The following is a 13,058-nucleotide window of genomic DNA, read 5'->3' as shown; positions in this document are numbered from 1 at the left end:
GTACTTGTCTCAGTAGATCCATGCCTAGAATTGCACCTGTATTTAATGGAGCACATAGCAATTTTGTAGTCAGAGTTTTCGGGCCTAATGTACCTCTATGGGTGGGGTTTCATACAAAACAGAATCTTCACCTACTACACCAGTTAAACAAAGTTTAGTTCCCTTCCGGGAACTCAACACTGCGTCCTGAAACGCTATGGGGAACGCCATTGGCGAGCTGCACTCTGAGTCATAGTCCAACAACCAATAGAATGACGGGAGTGACGTCACAGGCGCGGTGACGTCAGCGACCAGGAAGTATAAAAGCACGTGCGTTTGAAGACGGCGTCAGCTTTTGTCATTCAGCGAGAGCGCTCTATGTCGATTGTCTGTCACACATACTGCTGTTTTTCTGTGCCAGTTTGCACAACTTTTATTTGAGCAGTATGCCAAAAGGGGGAAAGAGATCTTTCAAAAGAGAAAGAAAGGCGTTTGAGCAGCCACAGAAAGTGTGTCCCTCCCTGCCAACGTTTATTGTTGGTGGGGATACACACGATCTATGTGTGGTCTGCTTGGGAGCGGAGCACGCTAGGTCAGCTCTTGAGGGGGCTGACTGCCTGCAGTGCGAGCGGATGCCGCTGCGGTTGCTCCGCTCCCGGAAAGCCCTCTTCGAGGAGGGGGCTTTCACCAGCATTCCCCGCGGGTCTGGCCCCGCTTCCGTTGAGGCGGAGCGGCAGCTGCACTCGTGGGGTTCGCAGCTCGATCTACTAGAGGGAGTTGAGACGGGTGATCCCCTATCTCTCTCGTCACCTAGTGGTTCGATTGACCTCCTCTTGGATGAGGAAGCCCGCGCTGCGGCTCCTTCCCTCCAAGAGGAGGAGTCAACGCTCCATTTGTCTTCCTCTGAGGAGGTTGACATTGAGAGTGTCGTCAACCCACAACCGCCCCCCCGTTCACCCCAGTATGAGGAGCTAGTGGAGGTGCTGACAAACGCGGTGGCCAAACTTAACATCAGTTGGCCACCCGCCCAGCAGAATGAACCGCAAGGAAGCAGGCTCGATGAGCGCTTCCTGCGGGAAAAAGCAGCACCTCCCAAACGGAGCCTTCCATTTTTCCATGATCTCCATAAAGAGATCGCGAGATCATGGGAAAAACCATACTCCTCACGCCTTTTCTCCCCCTCCTCTGATTACTACGGTAATGTGGGGGGGATGGAGGAGTACGGTTACAAGGCGATGCCCCAGGTCGAGCAGACACTAGCGAGCTATCTGTCTCCCGGCCTGGCATCGTCTTTGAAGGCTCCGTCCTTGCCCACCAGGCCACTAAAAATTACATTTGGCTTGATGGGCAAAGCGTACACGGCGGCAGGTCAGGCTGGTGCATGTCTCCACACCATGTCTGTTCTTCAGGCATACCAGGCTGGCCTGCTGAAGGAGTTTAGTGACGGCGAGGAGGTTAGCGTAACAGAGATGCGCAGGACTGCAGATCTAGCGCTCCGCGCCACCAAGGAGACCGCCCGGTCTATGGCAGCCCTGGTGGCCGCGGAGAGGCATCTTTGGCTGACCCTGTCCGACATGAAAGAGAAGGACAGGGTCACGCTCCTGGATGCCCTCCTGCATCCCACCGGCCTCTTCGGTGACTCTGTTGACACAGTTGTCAACAGGCACCAGGAGGCCCACAAGCAGGCGGCGGCGTTCCAGAGGTACCTTCCTCGCCGTGTTTACTCCTCTGGGGCTGCTGGACGGGAGCAGCCCCAGCCGTGCCCAAGCTCCTCATACAGGGAAGCGCAAAAGAGGAGTGTTGCTACCCGTACCTCTCCGGCAAGACCTAGAGGGCGGGCTCAGCAACACTCCAAGCCGGGGTCCTCTAAGACGAGGCCGGACCTGAGGGTCGTCCTCCAGTCAAAGAGGGCCTCGGCTAAACGGCCCTGATGGTTGTGGTCCAGGGCCAATGAGGGCAGCCCCTCTCGGGGAGTTAGGTGCTCCACCGCCAGTTACGGTGGCCACCCCTCCTCGGGGCCCTCAGGAGATTCGTCAGCTAACCCTGCCAGTGTTACAGGGCGCGGCAATCTCCTGCGAACATCATTCTCCGGTCTCTCCGCCCGGAAACGTAGCGGAACCAGAGAGTTCGCCACCCCCACGGGGGTCCTCAGAGCACTTACTCCAGGTGCATCCTGCCAGTTCGCTGTTACAGGTCACCGGATTAGCTCCTCAAATAAATCCAGAAGCCAGTCTCGAGAGGCTGGTTCCCTTAGTAGAATTTCTGGCAGCGTGGAAACTACTAAAAATGTTCTACTTGTAAGCCCCAAGCAGGGTCTGGTAATGGAACAGGAAGTAAAAACTCTCCTGAGGAAGGAGGCCATCGAGGTGGTCCCTCCTCAACACAGAGAATCCGGGTTCTACAGCCGGTACTTCATTGTTCCCAAGAAGGATGGGGGGCTACGGCCCATTCTAGATCTCAGACAGCTAAACCTCTCAGTCAGAAAACTGAAGTTCAAAATGTTGACTGTCAGACATGTCGTGTCTCAAATCAGGTCCGAGGACTGGTTTGTCACGATAGATCTAAAAGACGCATACTTTCACGTCTCCATCCTTCCTCAACACAGGAAGTTTCTCCGGTTCGCTTTCAGGGGCAAAGCTTACCAATACAGAGTTCTTCCGTTCAGCCTAGCGCTCTCACCCCGAACTTTCACGAAGTGTGTGGATGCTGCTCTGGCTCCTCTGCGACTCCAGGGCATCCGCATACTCAACTACATAGACGACTGGCTCATCCTAGCCAGTTCAGAACAGTTAGCGGTTCAACATCCAGATGTTGTTCTTGCTCACATGGAAAAGCTGGGGTTGAGGCTCAACGCCAAGAAAAGTGTGCTTTCTCCATTAAAGAGAACCACTTATCTAGGTGTAGTTTGGGATTCGACCACGATGCAGGCACGAATGTCACCTGCTCGGATCGAGTCGATCCTTACTGCAGCAAATGCAGTCAAGCTAGGCTTGCTACTCATTGTCAAACAGTTCCAAGTACTGTTCGGTCTTATGGCAGCTGCATCCAACGTGATACCTTTTGGTCTGCTGCACATGAGGCCGCTACAGTGGTGGCTCAGAACCAGAGGGTTTTCCCCGAGAGGGAACCCATTTCGCAAGATCAAGGTCACGCGGCGTTGCCTACGTGCCTTAGACATGTGGAAGAAGCCCTGGTTCCTATCTCAAGGCCCAGTGCTGGGAGCTCCTTGCCGCCGCGTCACGCTAGCGACAGATGCAAATCACAAATGAAATCACTTTGCCAACCGTGCTGAGCACAACGATACCAATGTCCACAGAAATAAAAAAGAAATCGGGACCTTTAGGATCCCGGACGAGCCCCCAAAAATGTTACGACCCTTGGTGTTCTAGGGGTATACGGGTCGCACACTTAAATTTGTAAGACATTGGCAAGTTGAATTCCCAGCACTGATTGCAACCAAAGTGATGACAAACTAAATACTTTATCAACAACATGTGTTTATTTACATAAAGTACAAGAGAAGTGGTATTAAGTGGAATATTTACAGGTGAAAATAATTGTTTAAAGTCAGGCACTAATAGAAAGACTGGCTATTGGTGCGGCTGAAAATAAACCAAAAAAACCCAGCCTAACTAATCACAGTTTTCCCCCCCATCTAGTCTGATCTAAAAATAAAAAGGGGAAAAAATAAATCTAATGAGCAGAAACACCCTAACTGGCTACACTATCTAAATCAAAAGGGATACATAGGGTGGCACGCACCATCTTACCTAGTGTATCTCTAGACAGCAAGTTACCTACATGTTGATATGTATACCACGTGGCTTACTTCCCTACACCAGTCTCTCAGTCATGAATATCACCAACAAGTTGACTGACAAAAACAAAGTGTAGCCAGAACAAAGTGAGTCTCAAGACTAACTCTAATTCCTGAAATGGCTTCTTAAAAGCCAGCTGGAAAATGGGGATTGGTTGAGGACGGTGCACTGAAACAGAATATCCTCAAATCAGAAGAATGGAGTAACAGGATTGGATGAAGTGTTGAGATGTGCAGCAACCAATCAGAAGAATGGAGTGATGGGATTGGATGAAGTACTGAGATGTGCAGCAACCAATGAAGAGAATGGAATGACGGGATTGGTTGACATAATGGAACATGAGCCAACCAATCAGGAGCAGCAAGCAATGGAACCACTAAGGACCTGAAATAAAGAAAAAAAGAGCAACAGACAAAACAACCACCTAATAACTTTCTGGAATGTAACAATCCCTCACCGGGTGGGGAGCAGTCATGAGTGGCCGCTCGGCCCGCGGCCTATGGAACGACCACCATCTCTCCTGGCACATAAACTGCCTAGAGATGCTGGCTGTATTCTGGGCCCTGAAGCATTTCCTTCCAGACCTGAGAAACCATCACGTGCTGGTCCGTACAGACAACACTGTGGTAGTCTATTATATAAACCACAAGGGAGGTCTGCATTCACGCCCCTTATACAAGCTGGCATACCAGATCCTCCTGTGGTCTCAAGGAAAGCTTCTCTCATTGAGAGCAGTTCATATTCCCGGACACCTCAATGTGGGAGCAGATGTCCTGTCGAGGCAGGGGCCAAGGCCCGGGGAATGGATGCTTCACCCAGAGGTGGTGAAGCAGATTTGGAGAGTGTTTGGTCAGGCTCAAGTGGACCTCTTTGCGACTCAGGAGACATCGCAATGTCCCCTCTGGTACTCTCTATTTCCCCCAGCTCCTCTTGGACTGGATGCCATGGTACAGACGTGGCCGAGGCTTCGTCTGTACGCTTTTCCCCCGATCGCTCTGCTCCCGGGAGTTCTGGAAAGAGTACGCCGGTACGGTGTACGGCTGTTACTAGTAGCCCCGTACTGGCCGGCCCGAGTCTGGTTCTCGGACATAATCGCCCTCCTCGACGGCTCTCCATGGGAGATTCCTGTCAGGAGGAACCTTCTCTCCCAGGCTGGGGGCGCAATTTGCCACCCCCACCCAGAGAGGTGGAAGTTATGGGTGTGGCCCCTGAGGGGGCACAACTCATAGAAGCCGGTCTCCCAACCGAGGTTGTCGAGACCATCCTTCAATCCAGAGCTCCCTCTACGAGGAAACTTTATGGCCTAAAGTGGAACTTGTTTGCTTCATGGTGTCATGAACGCAGATTAGACCCAGTTCACTGCCCGGTCGGTACAGTGCTGGAGTTCCTGCAAACTCGTCTTTCCGCAGGGTTAGCTAACTCCACCTTGAAGGTGTACGTGGCGGCTATATCGGCTTACCACGCCCCTCATGGTGGCCTTTCAGTATGTAGAGACCCCCAGGTCTCACGTTTCCTCCGCGGTGCACTCAGGCTGAGGCCTCGTGTGAAACAGAGAGTCCCTACGTGGGACTTAGCTGTGGTGTTGGAAGCGCTATGTAAGCCTCCCTTCGAGCCCTTAGAAGAGGTCTCTGATCGGATGCTTTCTCTAAAGACAGCACTGCTGCTTGCGCTGACCTCTCTCAAGAGGGTCGGGGACCTGCAGGCCCTTTCGGTGGCCCCTTCTTACATTGACTTTGCCCCTCGGCTGGCCAAAGCATTTCTTTACCCAAGAGCTGGGTATGTCCCTAAGGTCCCGTCCTCAACACCACAGCCAATCACGCTTCAAGCGTTTTATCCTCCTCCATTCGTGGAGCATGACCATCGGAAGTATAACCTAATGTGTCCAGTAAGAGCACTGGACACATACGTCCACAGAGCTGCCCTGTGGCGTAAATCAGAGCAACTCTTTGTTTGTTACGGCCCCCCTAAGAGGGGGTGCCCGGCTTCTAAGCCCACTATCAGTAAATGGATTGTTGATGCCATTTCAACTGCTCATGAGTCCTCTGGTTTCCCATCTCCGTTGGGAGTCAAGGCTCACTCAACTCGAGGCTTATCTGCCTCTAAAGCTCTGATGGCAGGTGTCCCTATCCAGGACATCTGCAGTGCGGCGGGTTGGTCCTCACCTTTAACGTTCGTCAGGTTTTACGAACTTGACCTCAGAGCCACTCCTGGCTCGTTCGTCCTCTCGCCCTAACAAAAAGGCTAGGCCCAGAGGTCAAATTAAGGAGCATTCCTTCTATCAAGGAAAAGATGTTTTACCCCTTTGGTCTGGCAATTTCCCCAGACAAAGGTGTATTACTCGTGTCCTGGCACCTAAAACTACCAGGCACTCCTTACCCCTCAGTGTTCTGGCTGTGTCCTGACTGAGGTGGACTGTTCTTCTCAGAACGAGAGAAAGTTTACGGTAACACTTTCTATGAAGCCCCTATTTATAATACATTATAAGGGTATTTCTAAGGCATTATAACGAATGCATAATGCATTATAATAAACCTTATAATATGTTATATTATCTCATAAATACTCATAACAACAATTATAATACATTATAATACTTGAGTATTTGAGGTTATAACTTTTAAGATTATGATTATTTATAACACATATTTATTCTACCTAATTTACAATGGACTATATCATATTACATTTATTTTTTTCATTTATATTATATTTTATTTTGATGGTCCCCTTAGTCTATTGACTATACGCAACTTTTCAACTACATGTCAACTAACACTCCTTAGAGTATTAGTAGACTTAGGTTAAGGTTAGGCTAGGTAGTAGAAGGTTTACATGCTTGCAAAGTTACTTATAATCAGTTTGTCATTTGGGGAACCAAAAATACAGTGTTAGCATATATTTTGCATACTAATTTAAAAATTATTACATGTTAGCATATATTTTGCATATTAATTAAAAAATTATTACATAAAAATTACCGTTAGCTGACATGCAGTTGCAGAGTTACTTATAAAAAGCTGTCTAAAGGGTACCATCAAAATAATCAAACTGATAATACTAATGTGTCATATTACACATTTATCTCATCTAATACCTGATCTTATGGCTCTTTGAGAAATATTATTATAATTACTTATAAGTGGTCTTTGTATGCTTTAAGTAAAGTGACATGAGAAACATGGCAAGATATGAGACTTATAATATGTTATAACTATGGAGGAGGTAATCATACTGTTAAAAACTATAACCACAAATAAGTAAAACATTATAATACATTAAGACTGTTCTTATGAATAGTCATAAGATGATACAACATATTATAAGTTTTTTTATAATGTATTATTAATGTATTATAATGCCTTAAGAATACCCTTATAATGTATTATAAATACAGGCTTCATAGAAAGTGTTACCAAGTTTACTCCTCCTGGTCTGGCAGTTCCCCAGACAGGAGATGTATTCCTACCCTCTTGGCCTGGCAGTCTCCCAGGCAGGTGTTATCTCTCCTCGCGTGCCTGAGGGCCGAGGTACAGATTTATCCCTCTTGTCTGGTGGTTGTCACAGACAGAGATGTATTACCACTCGCGTCCTGGCAATTTCCCCAGGCGGAGCCATTCCAGTGTCCTGGCAAGTTCACCAGGCACTACTTGTGTCCCTCTTGTTCTGGCTGTCCCCAGACAAAGGACTACCCCTTTCTCCTCGTGTGCCTGAGGGCCGAGGTTCATATATCTCTCTTGTCTGGTAGTTGGTCACAGACAGAGATGTATTACCACTCGCGTCCTGGCAATTTCCCCAGGCGGAGCCATTCCAGTGTCCTGGCAAGTTCACCAGGCACTTCTTGTGTCCCTCTTGTTCTGGCTGTCCCCAGACAAAGGACTACCATTTTCTCCTCGTGAGCCTGAGGGCCGAGGTTCATATATCCCTCTTGTCTGGTGGTTCGCCACAGATAGAGATGTATTACCACTCGTGTCCTGGCACTCTCCCCAGGCGGAGCCATTCCAGTGTCCTGGCAGGTTCACCAGGGACTACTTGTGTCCCTCTGGTTCTGGGTGCTCCCAGACGAAGGACTACTACCTTCTCCTCGTGTGCCCGAGGGCCGAGGTACATTTATCTCCCTCTTGTCTGGTGGTTACCACAGACAGAGATGTATTACCACTCGCGTCCTGGCAATTTCCCCAGGCGGAGATCTGTTCCTGTGTTCTGGCAAGGTTCACCAGACACAACTCTTTCCACCCTAGCAGACACTAGGCAGGGCTTTGAAATTATGGGGGCGTTGATATCTCGTTCCCCATAGCGTTTCAGGAGGCAGTGTTGAGTTCCCGGAAGGGAACGTCTCAGGTTACGAATGTAACCCTGGTTCCCTGAGGGAACGAGACACTGCGTCTCGGACCATAATTCCCGCATCCCTGCGGCGCTCGCTTCATTCCTATGGGCTTCAAACGCACGTGCTTTTATACTTCCTGGTCGCTGACGTCACCGCGCCTGTGACGTCACTCCCGTCATTCTATTGGTTGTTGGACTATGACTCAGAGTGCGGCTCGCCAATGGCGTTCCCCATAGCGTTTCAGGACGCAGTGTCTCGTTCCCTCAGGGAACCAGGGTTACATTCGTAACCTGAGATGTTTTCTTGTACGGAATGTTTAAATCTTTAGCCAATTTTGTAGCAACTACTGTGATTTCTGCACCAGTATCAAGCAAAAAGTCAATCTCTTTCTCTTGTATGCTACCTTTCACAAATTTTTTTTTTTCATTGTGATGTATTACAGGTGAAAGGTAGCTACTCACAGCCCCAACAATTGTTTTTTTTTTCCTGCTCTTTTTGTGCTGTTAGAAGAGCTTGAGCTAGCTGTCCTAACATTTCAGCGGACACTAGTGGAACTACTTCAGGGTTGTAGGCGGGCTGAGAAGAATTATGCAGAATTATGCATAGTATTTCTTCTATTATCTTGCAACTTCTTCCTACACTCTCTCTTCCAATGTTCTAATTTTCCACAATAATTGCATTTCCCTTCTTTTTTGACCATTTCTTTTCTTGGTTTGTTGTGCTAAATGTAGCTGCTGCTACTCTCACTTTTGCCTTAACATCAGCATCTCTTTCCCAAGTAGCTAATGTGTCTAGATTACTTCCGAGAGTTTTGTTAGACCAAGTTATATCTAGGAATGGCAAGGCTTTTCTGTACTCAGCTACAAGGCCATCTGACTAGATGCGGACTAGGGGTCCATTGTCATCTAACACACTTTCAGGATCATCAACTATTCCGCTGTAAGCTACAGCTGACTGGCAAAACTTTTCAGTGTATTCACTCACAGTTTCCTCTTTCCTTTGTACACAGTTAGTGACTCTGGACCAGTCTATATTGGGTTCCCAACATTTCATAACACCTTCTCTCAAATTGGCTTTACTGGCATGTTGTAGTGCATAAGTAACAGCAGACTCAAAACTGTTGAATTCAGATTAATTTAGAATTTGTGACATCAGCTGTGTGACTTCTGCTAACGACATGTCGTAGAGACGCATTTTGCTAATCAGTGCTCTTCTGATTTCAGAAAAATTTGTGCGTGCTGAAGGTAAGCTCTGGGACAATCTCTCTATATCTTTAGGTCTTCTCCTAGCACCACAAACCTTCACCGAATCCAAAGGCACATCAGTTACTGATTGGATGGCTACATCCTTTTCAAAGAAAGCTTGTAAGTCAGGATAAATGTTATCAGGCTGACTAACTTCCATATAATTTTTTTCTGAAGCTTTGTTGCTGTTCAATTTTTTTAGTCAAAGCAGATATTCTAGCCCGGAGCTCTTTGTTCTGTTCCTCTAGCTCTGAGTTACGCTGAGACTGTTGTGTAGCTAGAGCTAAACCAAATTCTCTGTGGCAGCAGTTAATGCCTTTCACATTGTTCTTGCGAATACATGCTCCAAGTACTTTCTTACACTCATCTACTGACCAAGTCTTGTCTGGATGGATCTCATATTTCTTAGTTAATTCTTGTCTAACTTTTTCAGTTACTATTAGGTTCATTTGCACTCCTAACATGATTTGAATTCACTATCTGACCACAAAGGAGTCGAGACCACCTTTTTCAGTTGTGGGGATCAGCCTAGCATTCTTTCTAACCATTTTGCAAGTTTCTTTGTTACCACACAATCACAACACTAAAACTTCTGATCAACAGAGGGTACGCTTGTTAACACAGATCAACTATTGTTAACCTTCCCTGAATTAACAGAGGACAACACAAACTACTAGCAATTTACGCTAATCTTCTCTGCCAAAACAGAGGATAAAAGATTTTAGCACTTTAATGCTAAACTTCCCTGCCTGAAAACAGAGGATAAACAATTTTAGCACGTAATGCTAAACTTCCCTGCCTAAACAGAGGATAACCAATTCTTCCCTGCCGAAACAGAGGGTAACAAAATATTAACACGTAATTAACACGTAATTTAATCTTCCCTGCCTTCCCCTTCCCTTCACCTCTAGAGGATAACTTAGTTAACTAAACCCTACAGCTGCCTTTTAATTCTTCTCTGACGGCGCAGAGGATAACTATATGTACTGGTCTTTAATGGTTCTTTTGGATAGAGTGATACTCACAACCCTTGGCACAGTAATTCAGTCAGGAGGTTGAAGTTTCCATCTGGATTCAGGTGAGGAGCTCTATCCGGGTCATGGCAACTGGTCTTTAATGGTTCTTTTGGATAGAGTGATACTCACAACCCTTGGCACAGAAATTCAGTCAGGAGGTTGAAGTTTCCATCTGGATTCAGGTGAGGAGCTCTATCCGGGTCACGGCACCAAAACTGTTGTGAACTTTTTCTGAGACCAGGAGACGTTTGGATATCTTGAAGCAGAAGTTTCTATTTGTTGAGATACTAGCTGTGCGTCGCTGCAGTCATCAAAAGTCGTCTGACTAAGTCAGATACATTATAGTTTATATACATTTCCAAGGGAGAGGGAGTCAATCTAAACAAAGCATGCAAATGTGGTACAGATAATCAGCCTCGTAAAAGGATTTTTCCAGTCTTGATCTATTTAGAATACAAGTGTCATTCAAATGCAACGGTGCTAAACAAAAGGCGTGTTTGTACTTTGAGCTTATAATTCACACTTAACTTGGAAAACCTGCCAGATGTTCAGGAACTGCTTAAAGACAAAAGGTTCCTGTCTCAGGGCCTGGTTTGTCTGCTCTTAGATATCACAATATACATAACTTTTTCTGTTCATGCTGTTATATTGGAATCTATGTTTAACCTTTATAAATTTGTAATCCAACATTGGATACTCAGAATGAGTAGTAACCAATGCCAGAAATTACCTTATATAAATAACTTTATACAAATTGTGTAGATATGAAATGGTTTGTGAAATATAAATTTATTAAATAAAAATAATACAAATATAAAAATAAAAATAAAAACTGTATGTGAAAAATGAAATGTTTGTATGAAACATATTTTTGCAGGGTTGTGGATCCTGGGATATTTCTGTTAGTTTTAAGAGTTTTTGGTAAGTTTACATTTGGATTTGTTAATAGTGCAAAGCGTTTATATTTATTTTTTTCATGAGGAAAAAGTAAAAGGTAAAAAAAAAAAAAAAGAATTATATAAATATAAAACTGAAGTTTTTCTTGTCTTAGACACACATTAAACCACAGCATTGTTTTTAATAAAATTTTCCTCTTTTAAAGGTGGTATTCCTGCATCCATTTACTTTGGTGCTCTTATTGACTCTACCTGTCTGAAATGGGGTCAGAAAAAATGTGGTGGAAGAGGTGCATGTAGAATCTATGACATTGAAACTTTCAGGTGAGTAGATCTATGAGGCAGGACTATTCTTTGTAGCCCTAATATGAATGCTCAGAAACCCCAATTAATGTATAATAAAATGTAATTTGTCCCCATCAGGTACCGATTTCTGGGACTGGTCATCTCCCTTTTTGCCATTTAGCTATATCCTGTTATGGACGGTCACCACACAGATTAAGAGAAAAGTACAGAATGATAAGCAGATGTCCAAGGACACAGATCTCCCGACATCCTGTGCTATGTGATCCAGAAAATACTCTTAAATAATATTCTACATCATTTTGTTTCGTATCAGCATTCATGAGGGAAGGCCATACAAAATTTGAAGTGTAACACAGCCATGAGTGCTGCATATTTAGGACTAATTGCTTTTTAAAAAGGCCTACTTGTTGCTGTTAATTGCTGTAATGCCTGCTTCTATAATTACCAGCCCAAAGCCTAAATGTGTGATTTGAAACTTTTCTTTGAATGTGTTCTGCAGGTGAAAGAAATGCATACATGTTTAGAAACAACATGAGGGTGAGGAAATGTTGACAGGATTTTTATTTTGGCATTGAATTTATCCCTTTACTGGGATTCATTACAGCTAGAAGCCATTTTTTGTCATGCGTATGCATAACAGTCACTCCAAACACAACAATAAAGTGCTCAGTCATTACCACAGGTATATAGGACAGTCTAGGAATGTTTAATTTAGTTCATGTGTCTATTCCAGATTGAAAATTACAGATATGACCTTGACTGACTTATCAGTGAGAGTTGTTGAGATAATGAAGAGGATGTGTTCACTATCACAAGTACCCATTTCATTAGCAGGGAGGTCACAGCCCTATTAGCTTTTTGGGTAACATTTCACTGAGCAGGGGTCCGTTCTTCGTACCTTGCTTACTACATCCAAGATCAAATGACACATCCAAGATCAAATCATCGCGCTAACTATGAGCTCGCTATTCCGGTTCTCCGAACGCACCTGTTGTTGATGATTAGTATAGCTGGACGAAGTAATCTGAGATCACTGGGTGGCTTAAAAGGGGCTACGTATCGATAGTAGAAACATTGATCGGCAACTCTTTGATTGGTCGGCGAAGATGACGAAGGAGACAAATTAAACTCGTAAGTTATTATATTATATTATATTATATTATATTATATTTTATTTAATATATTTATTATTTATTTTATTTATTTTAATATAATTTTATATTATTTCAGAGTCTCTTTTCAAGAGACTAAAATTATATTATTTTAAAGGGAATTATATTATATTACAAGGAAGAGAAAAGGGAATACTCTTTCACATTACAGTCAAAACAGGACCCACTAGAATATAGGAACAAGTAAAAGTGAAATATAAGAATATTCTACAGAATGGTAATATTTATCACTTATATTGCTTTTAGTCTCTTGAAAAGGGACTCTGAAAAAATCTGTTTGTTTGTTTATAACAGCAACCAAGA

Source organism: Garra rufa, chromosome 4, assembly GCF_049309525.1.
Source record: "Garra rufa chromosome 4, GarRuf1.0, whole genome shotgun sequence".
In the NCBI taxonomy this organism is placed as follows: domain Eukaryota; kingdom Metazoa; phylum Chordata; class Actinopteri; order Cypriniformes; family Cyprinidae; genus Garra; species Garra rufa.
The sequence above is the reverse complement of the archived record's forward strand: the minus strand, read 5'-3'. Positions refer to the sequence as shown.